This window comes from Schistocerca americana, chromosome 2 (genome assembly GCF_021461395.2).
Source record: "Schistocerca americana isolate TAMUIC-IGC-003095 chromosome 2, iqSchAmer2.1, whole genome shotgun sequence".
NCBI lineage: Eukaryota > Metazoa > Arthropoda > Insecta > Orthoptera > Acrididae > Schistocerca > Schistocerca americana.
Genome location: NC_060120.1, coordinates 1069827046 through 1069846499, shown reverse-complemented (window position 1 = coordinate 1069846499; position 19454 = coordinate 1069827046).

Sequence of the window (19454 nt, the reverse complement as noted above, 5' to 3'; positions counted from 1 at the left end):
CTGGACTCATAGGAGAAGTTCAAATCATAGAAAATTAGAGTGTCAGTCCTCTTGTACTTAAGTCGACATTATGCCTTTTGAATTAAATTCGGATGCAATTTCTGTGTTTCATAGTCAATAAGAAGGTCTTAGGTATACTGTAAACCTGAAGTGAAGCATCAGAATCTAAAACTGGACTCACAGGAGAGGTTCAAATCATAGAAAGTTAGAGTGTCAGTCCTCTTGTACTTAAGTCGGCAATGTGCCTTTTGTATTAGATTCGGATGCAATTTCTGGGTTTCATCGTCAATAAGAAGGTCCAAGGGATACAGTAAACCTGAAGTGAAGAACCGGAATCCAAAACTGGGCTCACAGGAGAGGTTTATATCAAGGAAAGTTAGAGTGTCTGTCCTCTTGTACTTAAGTCGGCATTGTGCCTTTTGTATTAAATACGGATATAATTTGTGTGTTTCATCGTCATCAAGAAGGTCTTAGGTATACTGTAAACCTGAAGTGAAGATTGGAATCTAAAACTGTTCTCACAGGAGAGGTTCCAATCATAGAAAGTTAGAGTGTCAGTCCTGTTGTACTTAAGTCGGCATTGTGCCTTTTGTATTAAATTCGGATGCAATTTCTATGATTCATCGTCAATAAGAAGGTCCAAGGGATACAGTAATCCGGAAGTGAAGCATCGGAATCTAATACTGGACTCACAGGAGAGGTTTACCTCAAAGAAAGTTAGAGTGTCTGTCCTCTTGTACTTAAGTCGGCTTTGTGCCATTTGTATTAAATTCGAATGCAATTTCTGTGTTTCATCGACAGTAAGAAGGTGCAAGGTATACTGTAAACCTGAAGTGAAGATTGGAATCTAAAACTGTTCTCACAGGAGAGGTTCCAATCATAGAAAGTTAGAGTGTCAGTCCTGTTGTACTTAAATCTGCATTGTGCCTTTTGTATTAAATTCGGATGCAATTTCTATGTTTCATCGTCAATAAGAAGGTCCAAGGGATACAGTAAACCTGAAGTGAAGCATCGGAATCTAAAACTGGACTCACAGGAAAGGTTCAAAGTCGGCATTGTGCCTTTTGTATTAAATTCGTATGCAATTGCTATGCTTCATCGTCAATGAGAAGGTCCAAGGGATACAGTAAACCAAAAGTGAAGCATTGGAGTCTAAAACTGGACTCACAGGAGAGGTTCAAATCATAGAAAGTTAGAGTGTCAGTCCTCTTGTATTAAGTCGTCATTGTGCATTTTGTATTAAATTCGGATGCAATTTCTGTGTATCATCGTCAATAAGAATGTTCAAGGTGAATAGTAAACCTGAAGTGAAGCATCGGAATCTGAAACTACACTCACAGGAGATGTTCAAATCATAGAAAGTAAGAGTGTCAGTCCTCTTGTACTTAAGTTTTAATTGTGCCTTTTGTATTAAATTCGGATGCAATTTCTGTGTCACATCGTCAATAAGAAGGTCCAAGGTATACAGTAAACCTGAAGTGAAGCATTGGAGTCTAAAACTGGACTCTCAGGAGAAGTTCAAATCACAGATAGTTAGAGTGTCAGTCCTCTTCCAACTTCCGTCGGCATTGTGCCTTTTGTAATAAATTCGGATGGATTTTCTGTGTTTCATTGTCATTAAGAAGGTCCAAGGTTTACAGTAAACCTGAAGTGAAGCATCGGAATCTAAATCTGGACTCACAGGAGAGGCTTAAATCAAAGAAAGTTAGAGTGTCTGTCCTCTTGTACTTAATTCGGCATTGTGCCTTTTGTATTAAATTCGGATGCAATTTCTATGTTTCATCGTCAACAAGAAGGTCCAAGAGATACAGTAAACCGGAAGTGAAGCATTGGAATCTAAAACTGCACTCACAGGAGAGGTTTAAATCAAAGAAAGTTAGAGTGTCTGTCCTCTTGTACTTAAGTCGGAATTGTGCCTTTTGTATTAAATTCGAATGCAATTTCCGTGTTTCATCGTCAATAAGAAGGTACAAGGTATACTGCAAACCTGAAGTGAAGCATCAGAATCTAAAACGCAACTCACAGGAGAGGTTCAAATCATAGATAGTTATAGTGTCAGTCCTCTTGTACTTAAGTTGATATTGTGCCTTTTGTATTAAATTCGGATGCAATTTCTGTGTTTCATCGTCGATAAGAAGGTCCAGGGGATAAAGTAAACCTGAAGTGCAGCATCGGAATCTAAAACTGGACTAACAGGTGAGGTTCAAATCATAGAAAGTTAGAGTGTCAGTCCTCTTGTACTTAAGTCGGCATTGTGCCTTTTGTATTAAATTCGGATGCAATTTCTGTGTTTCATCGTTAATTAGAAGGTCTGAGGAATACAGTAAACCTGAAGTGAAGCATCGGAATCTATAACTTTAATCACAGGGGAGGTTCAATTCATAGAAAGTTAGAGTGTCAGTCCTATTGTACTTAAGTCGGCATTGTGCCTTTTGTATTAAATTCGGATGCAAATCCTGTGTTTGATCATCAACAAGAAAGTCCAAGGTATACAGTAATCCTGAAGTGAAGAATCGGAATCTAAAACTGGTCACACAGGAGAGGTTCAAATCATAGAGAGTTAGAGTGTCATTCCTCTTGTACTTAAGTCTGCATTGTGCCTTTTGTATTAAATTCGGATGCAATTTCTGTGTTTCAATGTCAATAAGATCGTCTAAGGTATACAGTAAATCTGAAGTGAAGCATCGGAACCTAAAACTGGACTCACAGCAGAAGTTCAAATCATAGAAAGTTGAAGTGTCAGTCCTGTACTACCTACTTCGGCATTGTGCCTTTTGTATTAAATTCGGATGCAATATCTGTGTTTCATCGTCAATAAGATGGTCCTAGGTATACAGTAAACCTGAAGTGAAGCATCGGAACCTAAAACTGGACTCACAGGACAGGTTTAAATCAAAGAAAGTTAGAGTGTCTGTCCTCTTGTACTTAAGTCGGCATTGTGCCTTTTGTATATAATTCGGATGCAATTTCTGTGTTTCATCGTCAATAAGAAGGTCCAAGGGATACAGTAAACCTGAAGTGAAGAATCGGAATCCAAAACTGGGCTCACAGGAGAGGTTTATATCAAAGAAAGTTAGCGTGTCTGTCCTCTTGTACTTAAGTCGGCATTGTGCCTTTTGTATTAAATACGGATGCAATTTGTGTGTTTCATCGTCATTAAGAAGGTCTTAGGTATACTGTAAACCTGAAGTGAAGATTGGAATCTAAAACTGTTCTCACAGGAGAGGTTCCAATCATAGAAAGTTAGAGTGTCAGTCCTGTTGTACTTAAGTCGGCATTGTGCCTTTCGTATTAAATTCGGATGCAATTTCTATGATTCATCGTCAATAAGAAGGTCCAAGGGATACAGTAAACCAGAAGTGAAGCATCAGAATCTAATACTGGACTCACAGGAGAGGTTTAAATCAAAGAAAGTTAGAGTGTCTGTCCTCTTGTACTTAAGTCGGCTTTGTGCCATTTGTATTAAATTCGAATGCAATTTCTGAGTTTCATCGTCACTAAGAAGGTCCATGGTATACAGTAAACCTGAAGTGAAGCATGGGAATCTGAAACTGGACTCATAGGAGAAGTTCAAATCATAGAAAATTAGAGTGTCAGTCCTCTTGTACTTAAGTCGACATTATGCCTTTTGAATTAAATTCGGATGCAATTTCTGTGTTTCATCGTCAATAAGAAGGTCTTAGGTATACTGTAAACCTGAAGTGAAGCATCAGAATCTAAAACTGGACTAACAGGAGAGGTTCAAATCATAGAAAGTTAGAGTGTCAGTCCTCTTGTATTTAAGTCGGCATTGTGCCTTTTGTATTAGATTCGGATGCAATTTCCGTGTTTCATCGTCAATAAGAAGGTCCAAGGGATACAGTAAACCTGAAGTGAAGCATCGGAATCTAAAACTGGACTCACAGGAGACGTTCAAATCATAGAAAGTTATAGTGACAGTAATCTTGTACTTAGGTCGGCATTGTGCCTTTTGTATTAAATTCGGATGCAATTTCTGTGTTTCAACGTCAATAAGAAGGTCCAAGGTATACTGTAAACCTGAAGTGAAGCATCAGAATCCAAAACTCGACACACAGGAGAGGTTCAAATCATAGAAAGTTAGTGTATCAGTCCTCTTGTACTTAAGTCGGCATATTGCCTTTAGTATTAAATTCGGATGCAATTTCTATGATTCATCGTCAATACGAATGTCCAAGGGATACAGTAAACCTTAAGAGGAACATCGGAATCTAAAACTGGACTCACAGGAGAGGTTCAAATCATAGAAAGTTATAGTGTCAGTCCTCTTGTACTTAGGTCGGCATTGTGCCTTTTGTATTAAATTCGGATGCAATTTCTGTGTTTCAACGTCAATAAGAAGGTCCAAGGTATACTGTAAACCTGAAGTGAAGCATCGGAATCTAAAACTGGACTCACAGGAGAGGTTTAAATCAAAGAAAGTTAGAGTGTCTGTCCTCTTGTACTTAATTCGGAATTGTGCCTTTTGTATTAAATTCGAATGCAATTTCCGTGTTTCATCGTCAATAAGAAGGTACAAGGTATACAGCAAACCTGAAGTGAAGCATCAGAATCTAAAACGCAACTCACAGGAGAGGTTCAAATCATAGATAGTTATAGTGTCAGTCCTCTTGTACTTAAGTTGATATTGTGCCTTTTGTATTAAATTCGGATGCAATTTCTGTGTTTCATCGTCGATAAGAAGGTCCAGGGGATAAAGTAAACATGAAGTGCAGCATCGGAATCTAAAACTGGACTAACAGGTGAGGTTTAAATCAAAGAAAGTTAGAGTGTCAGTCCTCTAGTACTTAATTCTGCATTGGGCCTTTTGTATTAAATTCAGATGCAATTTCTATGTTTCATCGTCAATACGAAGGTCCAAGGGATACAGTAAACCTGAAGTGAAGCATCAGAATCTAAAACTGGACTCACAGGAGAGGTTCAAAGTCGGCATTGTGCCTTTTGTATTAAATTCGGATGCAATTGCTGTGCTTCATCGTCAATGAGATGGTCCAAGGGATACAGTAAACCAAAAGTGAAGCATTGGAGTCTAAAACTGGACTCACAGGAGAAGTTCAAATCATAGAAAGTTAGAGTGTCAGTCCTCTTGCATTAAGTCGTCATTGTGCCTTTTGTATTAAATTCGAATGCAAATTCTGTGTTTCATCGTCAATAAGAAGGTCCAAGGTATACAGTAATCCTGAAGTGAAGCATCGGAATCTGAAACTGGACTCATAGGAGAAGTTCAAATCATAGAAAATTAGTGTGTCAGTCCTCTTGTACTTAAGTCGACATTATGCCTTTTGAATTAAATTCGGATGCAATTTCTGTGTTTCATCGTCAATAAGAAGGTCTTAGGTATACTGTAAACCTGAAGTGAAGCATCAGAATCTAAAACTGGACTCACAGGAGAGGTTCAAATCATAGAAAGTTAGAGTGTCAGTCCTCTTGTACTTAAGTCGGCAATGTGCCTTTTGTATTAGATTCGGATGCAATTTCTGTGTTTCATCGTCAATAAGAATGTCCAAGGGATACAGTAAACCTGAAGTGAAGAACCGGAATCCAAAACTGGGCTCACAGGAGAGGTTTATATCAAGGAAAGTTAGAGTGTCAGTCCTGTTGTACTTAAGTCGCCATTGTGCCTTTTGTATTAAATTCGGATGCAATTTCTATGATTCATCGTCAATAAGAAGGTCCAAGGGATACAGTAATCCGGAAGTGAAACATCGGAATCTAATACTGGACTCACAGGAGAGGTTTACATCAAAGAAAGTTAGAGTGTCTGTCATCTTGTACTTAAGTCGTCTTTGTGCCATTTGTATTAAATTCGAATGCAATTTCTGTGTTTCATCGACAATAAGAAGGTGCAAGGTATACAGTAATCCTGAAGTGAAGCATCGGAATCTAAAAACTGGAATCACAGGAGAGTTTCAAATCAAAGAAAGTTAGAGTGTCAGTCCTCTAGTACTTAATTCTGCATTGTGCCTTTTGTATTAAATTCAGATGCAATTTCTATGTTTCATCGTCAATAAGAAGGTCCAAGGGATACAGTAAACCTGAAGTGAAACATCAGAATCTAAAACTGGACTCACAGGAAAGGTTCAAAGTCGGCATTGTGCCTTTTGTATTAAATTCGGATGCAAATGCTCTGCTTCATCGTCAATGAGAAGGTCCAAGGGATACAGTAAACCAAAAGTGAAGCATTGGAGTCTAAAACTGGACTCACAGGAGAGGTTCAAATCATAGAAAGTTAGAGTGTCAGTCCTCTTGTATTAAGTCATCATTGTGCATTTTGTATTAAATTCGGGCGCAATTTCTGTGTTTCATCGTCAATAAGAAGGTCCAAAGTATACAGTAAACCTGAAGTGAAGCATTGGAGTCTAAAACTGGACTCTCAGGAGAAGTTCAAATCATAGATAGTTAGAGTGTCAGTCCTCTTCCAACTTCAGTCGGCATTGTGCCTTTTGTAATAAATTCGGATGGATTTTCTGTGTTTCATTGTCAATAAGAAGGTCCAAGGTTTACAGTAAACCTGAAGTGAAGCATCGGAATCTAAAACTGGACTCACAGGAGAGGCTTAAATCAAAGAAAGTTAGAGTGTCTGTCCTCTTGTACTTAACTCGGCATTGTGCCTTTTGTATTAAATTCGGATGCAATGTCTATGTTTCATCGTCAATAAGAAGGTCCAAGAGATACAGTAAACCGGAAGTGAAGCATTGGAATCTAAAACTGCACTCACAGGAGAGGTTTAAATCAAAGAAAGTTAGAGTGTCTGTCCTCTTGTACTTAAGTCGGAATTGTGCCTTTTGTATTAAATTCGAATGCAATTTCCGTGTTTCATCGTCAATAAGAAGGTACAAGATATACTGCAAACCTGAAGTGAAGCATCAGAATCTAAAACGCAACTCACAGGAGAGGTTCAAATCATAGATAGTTATAGTGTCAGTCCTCTTGTACCTAAGTTGATATTGTGCCTTTTGTATTAAATTCGGATGCAATTTCTGTGTTTCATCGTCGATAAGAAGGTCCAGGGCAAAAGTAAACCTGAAGTGCAGCATCGGAATCTAAAACTGGACTAACAGGTGAGGTTCAAATCATAGAAAGTTAGAGTGTCAGTCCTCTTGTACTTAAGTCGGCATTGTGCCTTTTGTATTAAATTCGGATGCAATTTCTGTGTTTCATCGTCAATTAGAAGGTCTGAGGAATACAGTAAACCTGAAGTGAAGCATCGGAATCTAAAACTGGAATCACAGGGGAGGTTCAATTCATAGAAAGTTAGAGTGTCAGTCCTATTGTACTTAAGTCGGCATTGTGCCTTTTGTATTAAATTCAGATGCAAATCCTGTGTTTGATCATCAACAAGAAGGTCCAAGGTATACAGTAATCCTGAAGTGAAGAATCGGAATCTAAAATTGGTCACACAGGAGAGGTTCAAATCATAGAGAGTTAGAGTGTCAGTCCTCTTGTACTTAAGTCTGCATTGTGCCTTTTGTATTAAATTCGGATGCAATTTCTGTGTTTCAATGTCAATAAGAACGTCTAAGGTATACAGTAAATCTGAAGTGAAGCATCGGAACCTAAAACTGGACTCACAGCAGAAGTTCAAATCATAGAAAGTTGAAGTGTCAGTCCTGTACTACCCACTTCGGCATTGTGCCTTTGTATTAAATTCGGATGCAATATCTGTGTTTCATCGTCAATAAGATGGTCCTAGGTATACAGTAAACCTGAAGTGAAGCATCGGAACCTAAAACTGGACTCACAGGACAGACTTAAATCAAAGAAAGTTAGAGTGTCTGCCCTCTTGTACTTAAGTCGGCATTGTGCCTTTTGTATATAATTCGGATGCAATTTCTGTGTTTCATCGTCAATAAGAAGGTCCAAGGGATACAGTAAACCTGAAGTGAAGAATCGGAATCCAAAACTGGGCTCACAGGAGAGGTTTATATCAAAGAAAGTTAGAGTGTCTGTCCTCTTGTACTTAAGTCGGCATTGTGCCTTTTGTATTAAATACGGATGCAATTTGTGTGTTTCATCGTCATTAAGAAGGTCTTAGGTATACTGTAAACCTGAAGTGAAGATTGGAATCTAAAACTGTTCTCACAGGAGAGGTTCCAATCATAGAAAGTTAGAGTGTCTGTCCTCTTGTACTTAAGTCGGCTTTGTGCCATTTGTATTAAATTCGAATGCAATTTCTGTGTTTCATCGTCACTAAGAAGGTCCAAGGTATACAGTAAACCTGAAGTGAAGCATGGGAATCTGAAACTGGACTCATAGGAGAAGTTCAAATCATAGAAAATTAGAGTGTCAGTCCTCTTGTACATAAGTCGACATTATGCCTTTTGAATTAAATTCGGATGCAATTTCTGTGTTTCATCGTCAATAAGAAGGTCTTAGGTATACTGTAAACCTGAAGTGCAGCATCAGAATCTAAAACTGGACTCACAGGAGAGGTTCAAATCATAGAAAGTTAGAGTGTCAGTCCTCTTGTATTTAATTCGGCATTGTGCCTTTTGTATTAGATTCGGATGCAATTTCCGTGTTTCATCGTCAATAAGAAGGTCCAAGGGATACAGTAAACCTGAAGTGAAGCATCGGAATCTAAAACTGGACTCACAGGAGACGTTCAAATCATAGAAAGTCATAGTGTCAGTAATCTTGTACTTAGGTCGGCATTGTGCCTTTTGTATTAAATTCGGATGCAATTTCTGTGTTTCAACGTCAATAAGAAGGTCCAAGGTATACTGTAAACCTGAAGTGAAGCATCAGAATCCAAAACTCGACACACAGGAGAGGTTCAAATCATAGAAATTTAGTGTATCAGTCCTCTTGTACTTAAGTCGGCATTGTGCCTTTAGTATTAAATTCGGATGCAATTTCTATGATTCATCGTCAATACGAATGTCCAAGGGATACAGTAAACCTGAAGAGGAACATCGGAATCTAAAACTGGACTCACAGGAGAGGTTCAAATCATAGAAAGTTATAGTGTCAGTCCTCTTGTACTTAGGTCGGCATTGTGCCTTTTGTATTAAATTCGGATGCAATTTCTGTGTTTCAACGTCAATAAGAAGGTCCAAGGTATACTGTAAACCTGAAGTGAAGCATCGGAATCTAAAACTGGACTCACAGGAGAGGTTCAAATCATAGAAAGTTAGAGTGTCAGTCCTCTTGTACTTAAGTCGGCATTGTGCCTTTTGTAATTAATTCGGATGCAATTTCTGTGTTTCATCGTCAATAAGAAGGTCCAAGGGATACATTAAAACCTGAAGTGAAGCATCGGAATCTACAACTGGACTCACAGGAGAGGTTCAAATCATAGAAAGTTATAGTGTCAGTCCTCTTGTACTTAAGTCGGCATTGTGCCTTTTGTAATAAATTTGGATGCAATTTCTGTGATTCATCGTCAATAAGAAGGTCCACGGTATACTGTAAACCTGAAGTGAAGCATCGGAATCTAAAACTGGACTCACAGGAGAGGATCAAATCATAGAAACTTAGAGTGTCAGTCCTCTTGTACTTAAGACGGCATTGTGCCTTTTGTATTAAATTCGGATGCAATTTCTGTGTTTCATCGTCAATAAGAAAGTCCAAGGTATACAGTAAACCTGAAGTAAAGCATCGGAATCTAAAACTGGACTCACAGGAGAGGTTTAAATCAAAGGAAGTAAGAGTGTCAGTCCTCTTGCACTTAAGTCGGCATTGTGCCTTCTGTAATAAATTCGGATGCAATTTCTGTGTTTCATCGGCAATAAGAAGGTCCAAGGTATACAGAAAACCTGAAGTAAAGCATCGGAACTTAAAACTGGACTCACAGGAGAGGTTTAAATCAAAGAAAGTGAGAGCGTCAGTCCTCTTGTACTTAAGTCGTCATTGTGCATTTGTATTAAATTCGGATGCAATTACTGTGTGTGATAAGCAAAATGATTGTCCAAGGTATACAGCAAACCTGAAGTGAATCATCGGAATCTAAAACTCAACTCACAGGAGAGGTTTAAATCAAAGAGTGTTAGAGTGTCTGTCCTCTTGTTCTTAAGTCGGCATTGTGCCTTTTGTATTAAATTCGGAAGCAATTTCTGTGTTTCATCGTCAATAAGATGGTCCGAGGGATACAGTTAACCTGAAGTGAAGCATCGGAATCTAAATCTGGACTCACAGGAGAGGTCCAAATCATAGAAAGTTAGAGTGTCAGTCCTCCTCTACTTACGTCGGCATTGTGCCTTTTGTATTAAATTCGGTTGGAATTTCTGTGTTTCATTGTCAATAAGAAGGACCAAGGTATACAGTAAACCTAAAGTGAAGCATCGGAACCTAAAACTGGACTCACAGGAGAGGTTTAAATCTAAGAAAGTTAGAGTGTCTGTCCTCTTGTACTTAAGTCGGCATTGTGCCTTTTGTAGTAATTTCGGATACAATTTCTATGTTCCATCGTCAATAAGAGGGTCCAAGGGATACAGTAAACCAGAAGTGAAGCATCGGAATCTAAAACTGGACTCACAGGAGAGGTTTAAATCAAAGAAAGTTAGAGTGTCTGTCCTCCTGTACTTAAGTCGGCATTGTGCAACTTGTATTAAATTCGAATGCAATTTCTGTGTTTCATCGTCAATAAAAAGGTCCAAGGTATACAGTAATGAAGTGAAGCATCGGAATCTGAAACTGGACTCACAGGAGAAGTTCAAATCATAGAAAGTTAGAGTGTCAGTCCTCTTGTACTTAAGTCCAAGGGATACATTAAACCTGAAGTGAAGCATCGGAATCTAAAACTGGACTCACAGGAGAGGTTCATATCATAGAAAGTTAGAGTGTCAGTCCTCTTGTACTTAAGTCGGCATTGTGCCTTATGTATTAAATTCGGGTGCAATTTCTGTGTTTGATAATCAAAAAGATTGTCCAAGGTATACAGTAAACCTGAAGTGAATCATCGGAATCTAAAACTAAACTCACAGGAGAGGTTCAAAACATAGAAATTTATAGTGTCAGTCCTCTTGTACTTAAGTCGGCATTGTGCCTTTTGTATTAAAATCGGATGCAACTTCTGTGTTTCATCGTCAATAAGAAGGTCCAAGGGATACAGTAAACCTGAAGTGAAGCATCGGAATCTTAAACTGGACTCAAAGATGAGGTTAAAATCACAGAAAGTTAGAGTGTCCGTCGTCTTGTACTTAAGTCGGCATTGTGCCTTTTGTATTAGATTTGTATGCAGTTTCTATGTTTCATCTTCAATAAGGAGGTCCAAGGTATAGAGTAAAACTGAAGAAAAGCATCGGAATCCAAAACTGGACACACAGGAGAGGTTCACATCATAGAGAGTGTCAGTACTCTTGTACTTACGTCGGCATTGTGCCTTTTGTATTAAATTCGGATGCAATTTCAGTGTTTCATCGTCAATAAGATGGTCCAAGGGATACAGTTAACCTTAAGTAAAGCATCGGAATCTAAAACTGGACTCACAGGGGAGGTTCAAATCATAGAAAGTTAGAGTGTCAGTCCTATTCTACTTACGTCGGCATTGTGCCATTTGTATTAAATTCGGATGGAATTTCTGAGTTTCATTGTCAATAAGAAGGTCCAAGGTATACAGTAAACCTAAAGTGAAACATCGGAACATAAAACTGGACCCACAGGAGAAGTTCAAATCATAGAAAGTTAGAGTGTCAGTCCTATTGTACTTAAGTCGGCATTGTACGTTTTATATTAAATTCGGAAGCAATTTCTGTGTTTCATCGTCAATAAGAAGGTCTTAGGTATACTGTAAACCTGAAGTGAAGCATCGGAATCTAAAACTGGACTCACAGGAGAGGTTCAAATCATAGAAAGTTAGAGTGTCAGTCATCTTGTACTTAAGTCGTCATTGTGCATTTTGTATTACATTCGGATGCAATTTCTGAGTTTCATCGTCAATGAGAAGGTCCAAGTGATACAGTAAACCTGAAGTGAAGCAACGGAATCTAAAACTGGACTCACAGGAGAGGTTTAAATCTAAGAAACTTAGAGTGTCTGTCCTCTTGAACTTAAGTCGGCATTGTGCCTATTGTATTAAATTCGGATGCAGTTTCTGTGTTTCATCGTCAATAAGATGGTCCAAGGGATACAGTAAACCTGAAGTGAAGCATCGGAACCTAAAACTGGATTCACAGGAGAGGTTAAAATCATAGAAAGTGAGAGTGTCAGTCCTCTTGTACTTAAGTCGGCATTGTGCCTTTTGTATTAAATTCGGATGCAAATTCTGCGTTTGATCATCAATAAGAAGGTCCAAGGTATACAGTAAACCTGAAGTGAAGCATCGGAAACTAAAACTCCACTCACAGGAGTGGTTCAAATCATAGAAAGTTTTAGTGTCAGTCCTCTTGTACTTAAGTCGGCATTGTGCCTTTTGTATTAAATTCGGGTGCAATATCTGTGTATCATCGTCAATAAGAAGGTCCAAGGTATACAGTAAACCTAAAGTGAAGCATCGGAATCTAAAACTGGACTCACAGCAGAGGTTCAAATCCCAGAAAGTTAGAGTGTCAGTACTCTTGCACTTAAGTCAACATTGTGCCTTTTGTATTATATTCGGATGCAATTTCTGTGTTTCATCGTAAGTAAGAAGGTCCAAGGTATACAGTAAACCTGAAGTGAAGCATCGGAAACTAAAACTGGACTCACAGGAGAGGTTCAAATCATAGAAAGTCAGAGTGTCAGTCCTCTTGTACTTATGTCGGCATTGTGCCTTTTGTATTAAATTCGGATGCAATTTGTGTGTATCATCGTCAATTAGATGGTCCAAGGGATACAGTAAACCTGAAGTGAAGCATCGGAATCTAAAACTGGACTCACAGGAAAGGTTCAAATCATAGAAAGTTAGAGCTTCAGTCCTCTTGTACTTAAGTCGGCATTGTGCCCTGTGTATTAAATTCGGATGCAATTTCTGTGTTTCATCGTCAATAAGAAGGTCCAAGGTATACAGTAATCCTGAAGTGAAGCATCGGAATCTGAAACTGGAGTCACAGGAGAGTTTCAAATCAAAGAAAGTTAGAGTGTCAGTCCTCTAGTACTAAATTCTGCATTGTGCTTTTTGTATTAAATTCGGATGCAATTTCTGTGTTTCATCGTCAATAAGAAGGTCCAAGGTATACAGTTAACCTGAAGGGAAGCTTCGGAATGTAGTACTGGACTCACAGGAGAGGTTCAAATCATACAAAGTTAAAGTGTCAGTCCTCTTTTACTTAAGTCTGCATTGTGATTTTTGTATTAAATTCGGATGCAATTTCTATGTTTCATCGTCAATAAGAAGGTCCACGGGATACAGTAAACCTGAAGTGAAGCATCAGAATCTAAAACTGGACTCACAGGAGAGGTTCAAAGTCGGCATTGTGCCTTTTGTATTAAATTCGGATGCAATTTCTGTGCTTCATCGTCAATAAGAAGGTCCAAGGGATACAGTAAACCAAAAGTGAAGCATTGGAGTCTAAAACTGGACTCACAGGAGAGGTGGAAATCAGAGAAAGTTAGAGTGTCAGTCCTGTTGTACTTAAGTCGTCATTGTGCATTTTGTATTAAATTCGGATGCGATTTCTGTGTATCATCGTCAATAAGAAGGTCCAAGGTATATAGTAAACCTGAAGTGAAGCATCGGAATTTGAAACTACACTCACAGGAAATGTTCAAATCATAGAAAGTAAGAGTGTCAGTCCTGTTGTACTTAAGTCATCATTGTGCCTTTTATATTAAATTCGGACGCAATTTCTGTGTTTCATCGTCAATAAGAAGGTCCAAGGTATACAGTAAACCTGAAGTGAAGCATTGGAGTCTAACACTGGAATCACAGGAGAGGTTCAAATCATAGATAGTTAGAGTGTCAGTCCTCTTCCAACTTCCGTCGGCATTGTGCCTTTGGTAATAAATTCGGATGGATTTTCTGTGTTTCATTGTCAATAAGAAGGTCCAAGGTTTACAGTAAAACTGAAGTGAAACATCGGAATCTAAAACTGGACTCACAGGAGAGGTTTAAATCAAAGAAAGTTTGAGTGTCTGTCCTCTTGTACTTAATTCGGCATTGTGCCTTTTGTATTAAATTCGGATGCAATTTCTATGTTTCATCGTCAATAAGAAGGTCCAAGAGATACAGTAAACCGGAAGTGAAACATCGGAATCTAAAACTGCACTAACAGGAGACGTTTAAATCAAAGAAAGTTAGAGTGTCTGTCCTCTTGTACTTAAGTCGGAATTGTGCCTTTTGTATTAAATTCGAATGCAATTTCCGTGTTTCATCGTCAATAAGAAGGTCCAAGGTATACAGTAAACCTGAAGTGAAGCATCAGAATCTAAAACGCAAATCACAGGAGAGGTTCAAATCATAGATAGTTATAGTGTCAGTCCTCATGTACTTAAGTTGATATTGTGCCTTTTGTATTAAACTCGGATGCAATTTCTGTGTTTCATCGTCAATAAGAAGGTCCAGGGGATAAAGTAAACCTGAAGTGCAGCATCGGAATCTAAAACTGGACTCACAGGAGAGGTTCAAATCATAGAATGTTAGAGTGTCAGTCCTCTTGTACTTAAGTCGGCATTGTGCCTTTTGTATTAAATTCGGATGCAATTTCTGTGTTTCATCGTCAACAAGAAGGTCCAAGGTATACCGTAAACCTGAAGTGAAGCATCGGGATCTAAAACTGGACTCACAGGAGAGGTTCAAATCATAGAAAGTTTGAGTGTCAGTCCTCTTGAACTTAAGTCGGCATTGTGCCTTTTGTAATAAATTCGGATGCAATTTCTGTGTTTCATCGTCAATAAGAACGTCCAAGGTATACAGGAAACCTTTGGTGGAGCATCGGAATCTGAAATTGGAGTCACAGGAGAGGTTCAAATCATAGAAAGTAAGAGTGTCCGTCCGCTTGTACTTAAGTCTTCATATACCTTTCGTATTAAATTCGGATGCAATTTCTGTGTTTCATCGACAATAAGAAGGTCCAAGGTATACAGTAAACCTTAAGTGAAGCATCGGAATCTAAAACTGGACTCACAGGAGAGGTTCAAATCATAGAAAGTTAGAGTGCCAGTCCTCTTGTACTTAAGTCGGCATTGTGCCTTTTGTATTAAACTCGGATGCAATTTCTGTGCTTCATCGTCAATAAGAAGGGCCAAGGGATACAGTAAACCTGAAGTGAAGCATCGCAATCTAAAACTGCTCTCAAAGGAGAGATTAAAATCACAGAAAGTTAGTGTGTCCGTCGTCTTGCACTTAAGTCGGCATTGTGCCTTTTGTATTAAATTCGGATGCAATTCCTGTGTTTCATCGTCAATAAAAAGGTTGAAGGTATACAGTAAACCTGAAGTGAGGCAACGGAATCTATAACTGGACTCACAGGAGAGGTTCAAATCATAGAAAGTTAGAGTGTCAGTGCTCTTGTACTTAAGTCGGCATTGTGCCTTTTGTATAAAATTCGGATGCAATTTCTGTGTTTCATCGTCAATTAGAAGGTCCGAGGGATACGGTAAACCTGAAGTGAAGCATCGGAATCTAAAACTGGACTCACAAGAGAGGTTCAAATCATAGAAAGTTAGAGTGTCAGTCCTCTTCTACTTAAGTCGGCATTGTGCCTTTTGTATTAAATTCGGATGCAAATTTCTGTGTTTCATCGTCAATAAGATGGTCCAAGGGATACAGTAAACCTGAAGTGAAGCATCGGAACCTAAAACTGGACTGACAGGAGAGGTTAAAATCATAGAAAGTGAGAGTGTCAGTCCTCTTGTACTTAAGTCGGCATTGTGCCTTTTGTATTAAATTCGGATGCAAATTCTGCGTTTGATCATCAATAAGAAGGTCCAAGGTATACAGTAAACCTGAAGTGAAGCATCGGAAACTAAAACTCCACTCACAGGAGTGGTTCAAATCATAGAAAGTTATAGTGTCAGTCCTCTTGTACTTAAGTCGGCATTGTGCCTTTTGTATTAAATTCGGATGCAATTTCTGTGTATCATCGTCAATAAGAAGGTCCAAGGTATACAGTAAACTTGAAGTGAAGCATCGGAATCTAAAACTGGACTCACAGGAGAGGTTCAAATCACAGAAAGTTAGAGTGTTAGTACTCTTGCACTTAAGTCAACATTGTGCCTTTTGTATTATATTCGGATGCAATTTCTGTGTTTCATCGTAAGTAAGAAGGTCCAAGGTATACAGTAAACCTGAAGTGAAGCATCGGAAACTAAAACTGGACTCACAGGAGAGGTTCAAATCATAGAAAGTCAGAGTGTCAGTCCTCTTGTACTTATGTCGGCATTGTGCCTTTTGTATTAAATTCGGATGCAATTTGTGTGTTTCATCGTCAATAAGATGGTCCAAGGGATACAGTAAACCTGAAGTGAAGCATCGGAATCTAAAACTGGACTCACAGGAAAGGTTCAAATCATAGAAAGTTAGATCTTCAGTCCTCTTGTACTTAAGTCGGCATTGTGCCCTGTGTATTAAATTCGGATGCAATTTCTGTGTTTCATCGTCAATAAGAAGGTCCAAGGTATACAGTAATCCTGAAGTGAAGCATCGGAATCTGAAACTGGAATCACAGGAGAGTTTCAAATCAAAGAAAGTTAGAGTGTCAGTCCTCTAGTACTTAATTCTGCATTGTGCCTTTTGTATTAAATTCGGATGCAATTTCTGTGTTTCATCGTCAATAAGAAGGTCCAAGGTATACAGTTAACCTGAAGGGAAGCTTCGGAATGTAGTACTGGACTCACAGGAGAGGTTCAAATCATACAAAGTTAAAGTGTCAGTCCTCTTTTACTTAAGTCTGCATTGTGATTTTTGTATTAAATTTGGATGCAATTTCTATGTTTCATCGTCAATAAGAAGGTCCACGGGATACAGTAAACCTGAAGTGAAGCATCGGAATCTAAAACTGGACTCACAGGAGAGGTTCAAAGTCGGCATTGTGCCTTTTGTATTAAATTCAGATGCAATTTCTGTGCTTCATCGTCAATAAGAAGGTCCAAGGGATACAGTAAACCAAAAGTGAAGCATTGGAGTCTAAAACTGGACTCACAGGAGAGGTTCAAAACAGAGAAAGTTAGAGTGTCAGTCCTGTTGTACTTAAGTCGTCATTGTGCATTTTGTATTAAATTCGGATGCGATTTCTGTGTATCATCGTCAATAAGAAGGTCCAAGGTATATCGTAAACCTGAAGTGAAGCATCGGAATTTGAAACTACACTCACAGGAGATGTTCAAATCATAGAAAGTAAGAGTGTCAGTCCTCTTGTACTTAAGTCTTCATTGTGGCTTTTATATTAAATTCGGACGCAATTTCTGTGTTTCATCGTCAATAAGAAGGTCCAAGGTATACAGTAAACCTGAAGTGAAGCATTGGAGTCTAACACTGGACTCACAGGAGAGGTTCAAATCATAGATAGTTAGAGTGTCAGTCCTCTTCCAACTTCCGTCGGCATTGTGCCTTTTGTAATAAATTCGGATGGATTTTCTGTGTTTCATTGTCAATAAGAAGGTCCAAGGTTTACAGTAAAACTGAAGTGAAGCATCGGAATCTAAAACTGGACTCACAGGAGAGGTTTAAATCAAAGAAAGTTAGAGTGTCTGTCCTCTTGTACTTAATTCGGCATTATGCCTTTTGTATTAAATTCGGATGCAATTTCTATGTTTCATCGTCAATAAGAACGTCCAAGAGATACAGTAAACCGGAAGTGAAACATCGGAATCTAAAACTGCACTCACAGGAGACGTTTAAATCAAAGAAAATTAGAGTGTCTGTCCTCTTGTACTTAAGTCGGAATTGTGCCTTTTGTATTAAATTCGAATGCAATTTCCGTGTTTCATCGTCAATAAGAAGGTCCAAGGTATACAGTAAACCTGAAGTGAAGCATCAGAATCTAAAACGCAAATCACAGGAGAGGTTCAAATCATAAATAGTTATAGTGTCAGTCCTCTTGTTCTTAAGTTGATATTGTGCCTTTTGTATTAAATTCGGATGCAATTTCTGTGTTTCATCGTCAATAAGAAGGTCCAGGGGATAAAGTAAACCTAAAGCGCAGCATCGGAATCTAAAACTGGACTCACAGGAGAGGTTCAAATCATAGAATGTGAGTGTGTCAGTCCTCGCGTACTTAAGTCGGCATTGTGCCTTTTGTATTAAATTCGGATGCAATTTCTGTGTTTCATCGTCAACAAGAAGGTCCAAGGGGTACAGTAAACCGAGAGTGAAGCATCGGAATCTAAAACTGCACTCACAGGAGAGGTTTAAATCAAAGAAAGTTAGAGTGTCTATCCTCTTGTACTTAAGTCGGAATTGTGCCTTTTGCATTAAATTCGAATGCAATTCCTGTGTTTCATCGTCAATAAGAAGGTCCAAGTTATACAGTAAGCCTGAAGTGAAGCATCAGAATCTAAAACTCAACTCACAGGAGAGGTTGAAATCATACAAAGTGATAGTGTCAGTCCTCTGGTATTTAAGTCGACAATGTGCCTTTTGTACTAAATTCGGATGCAATTTCTGTGTTTCATCGTCAATTAGAAGGTCTGAGGTATACAGTAAACCTGAAGTGAAGCATCGGAATCTAAAACTGGACTCACAGGAGATGTTCAAATCTTAGAAAGTTAGAGTGTCAGTCCTCTTGTACTTAAGTCGGCATTGTGCATTTTGTATTAAATTCGGATGCAATTTCTGTGTTTCATCGTCAATAAGAAGTTCCAAGGGATACAGTAAACCTGAAGTGAATCATCAGAATCTAAAACTGGACTCACAGGAGAGGTTCAAATAATAGAAAGTTAAAGTGTCAGTCCTCTTGTTCTTAAGTCGGCATTGTGCCTTTTGTATTAAATTCGGATGCAATTTATTTTTTTTGATCATCAATAAGAAGGTCCAAGGTATACAGAAAACCTGAAGTGAAGCATCGGAATATAAAACTCAATTCACAGGAGAGGTTCAAATCATAGAAAGGTAGAGTGTCAGTGCTCTTGTACTTAAGTCGGCATTGTGCCTTTTGTATTAAATTGAGATGCAATTTCTGTGTCTCATCGTCAATAAGAAGGTCCAAGGGATACAGATAACCTGAAGTGAAGCATCGGATTCTAAAACTGGACTCACAGGAGAGGTTCAAATCAAAGAAAGTTAGAGTGTCAGTCCTCTTGTACTTTAGTCTGCATTGTGCATTTTGTATTCAATTCGGATGCAATTTCTGAGTTTTATCGTCAATAAGAAGGTAAAAGGTATACAGTAAACCTGAAGTGGAGCTTCGGAATCAAAAACTAAACTCACAGGAGAGGTTTAAATCAAAGAAAGTTAGAGTGTCTGTCCTCTTGTACTTAAGTCGGCATTGTGCCTTTTCTTTTAAATTCGGATGCAATGTCTGTATTTCATCGTCAATAAGAGAGTCAAAGGTATACGGTAAACCTGAAGTGAAGCATCGCAATCTAAAACTGGACTCACAGGAGAGGTTTAAATCAAAGGGAGTTAGAGTGTCTGTCCT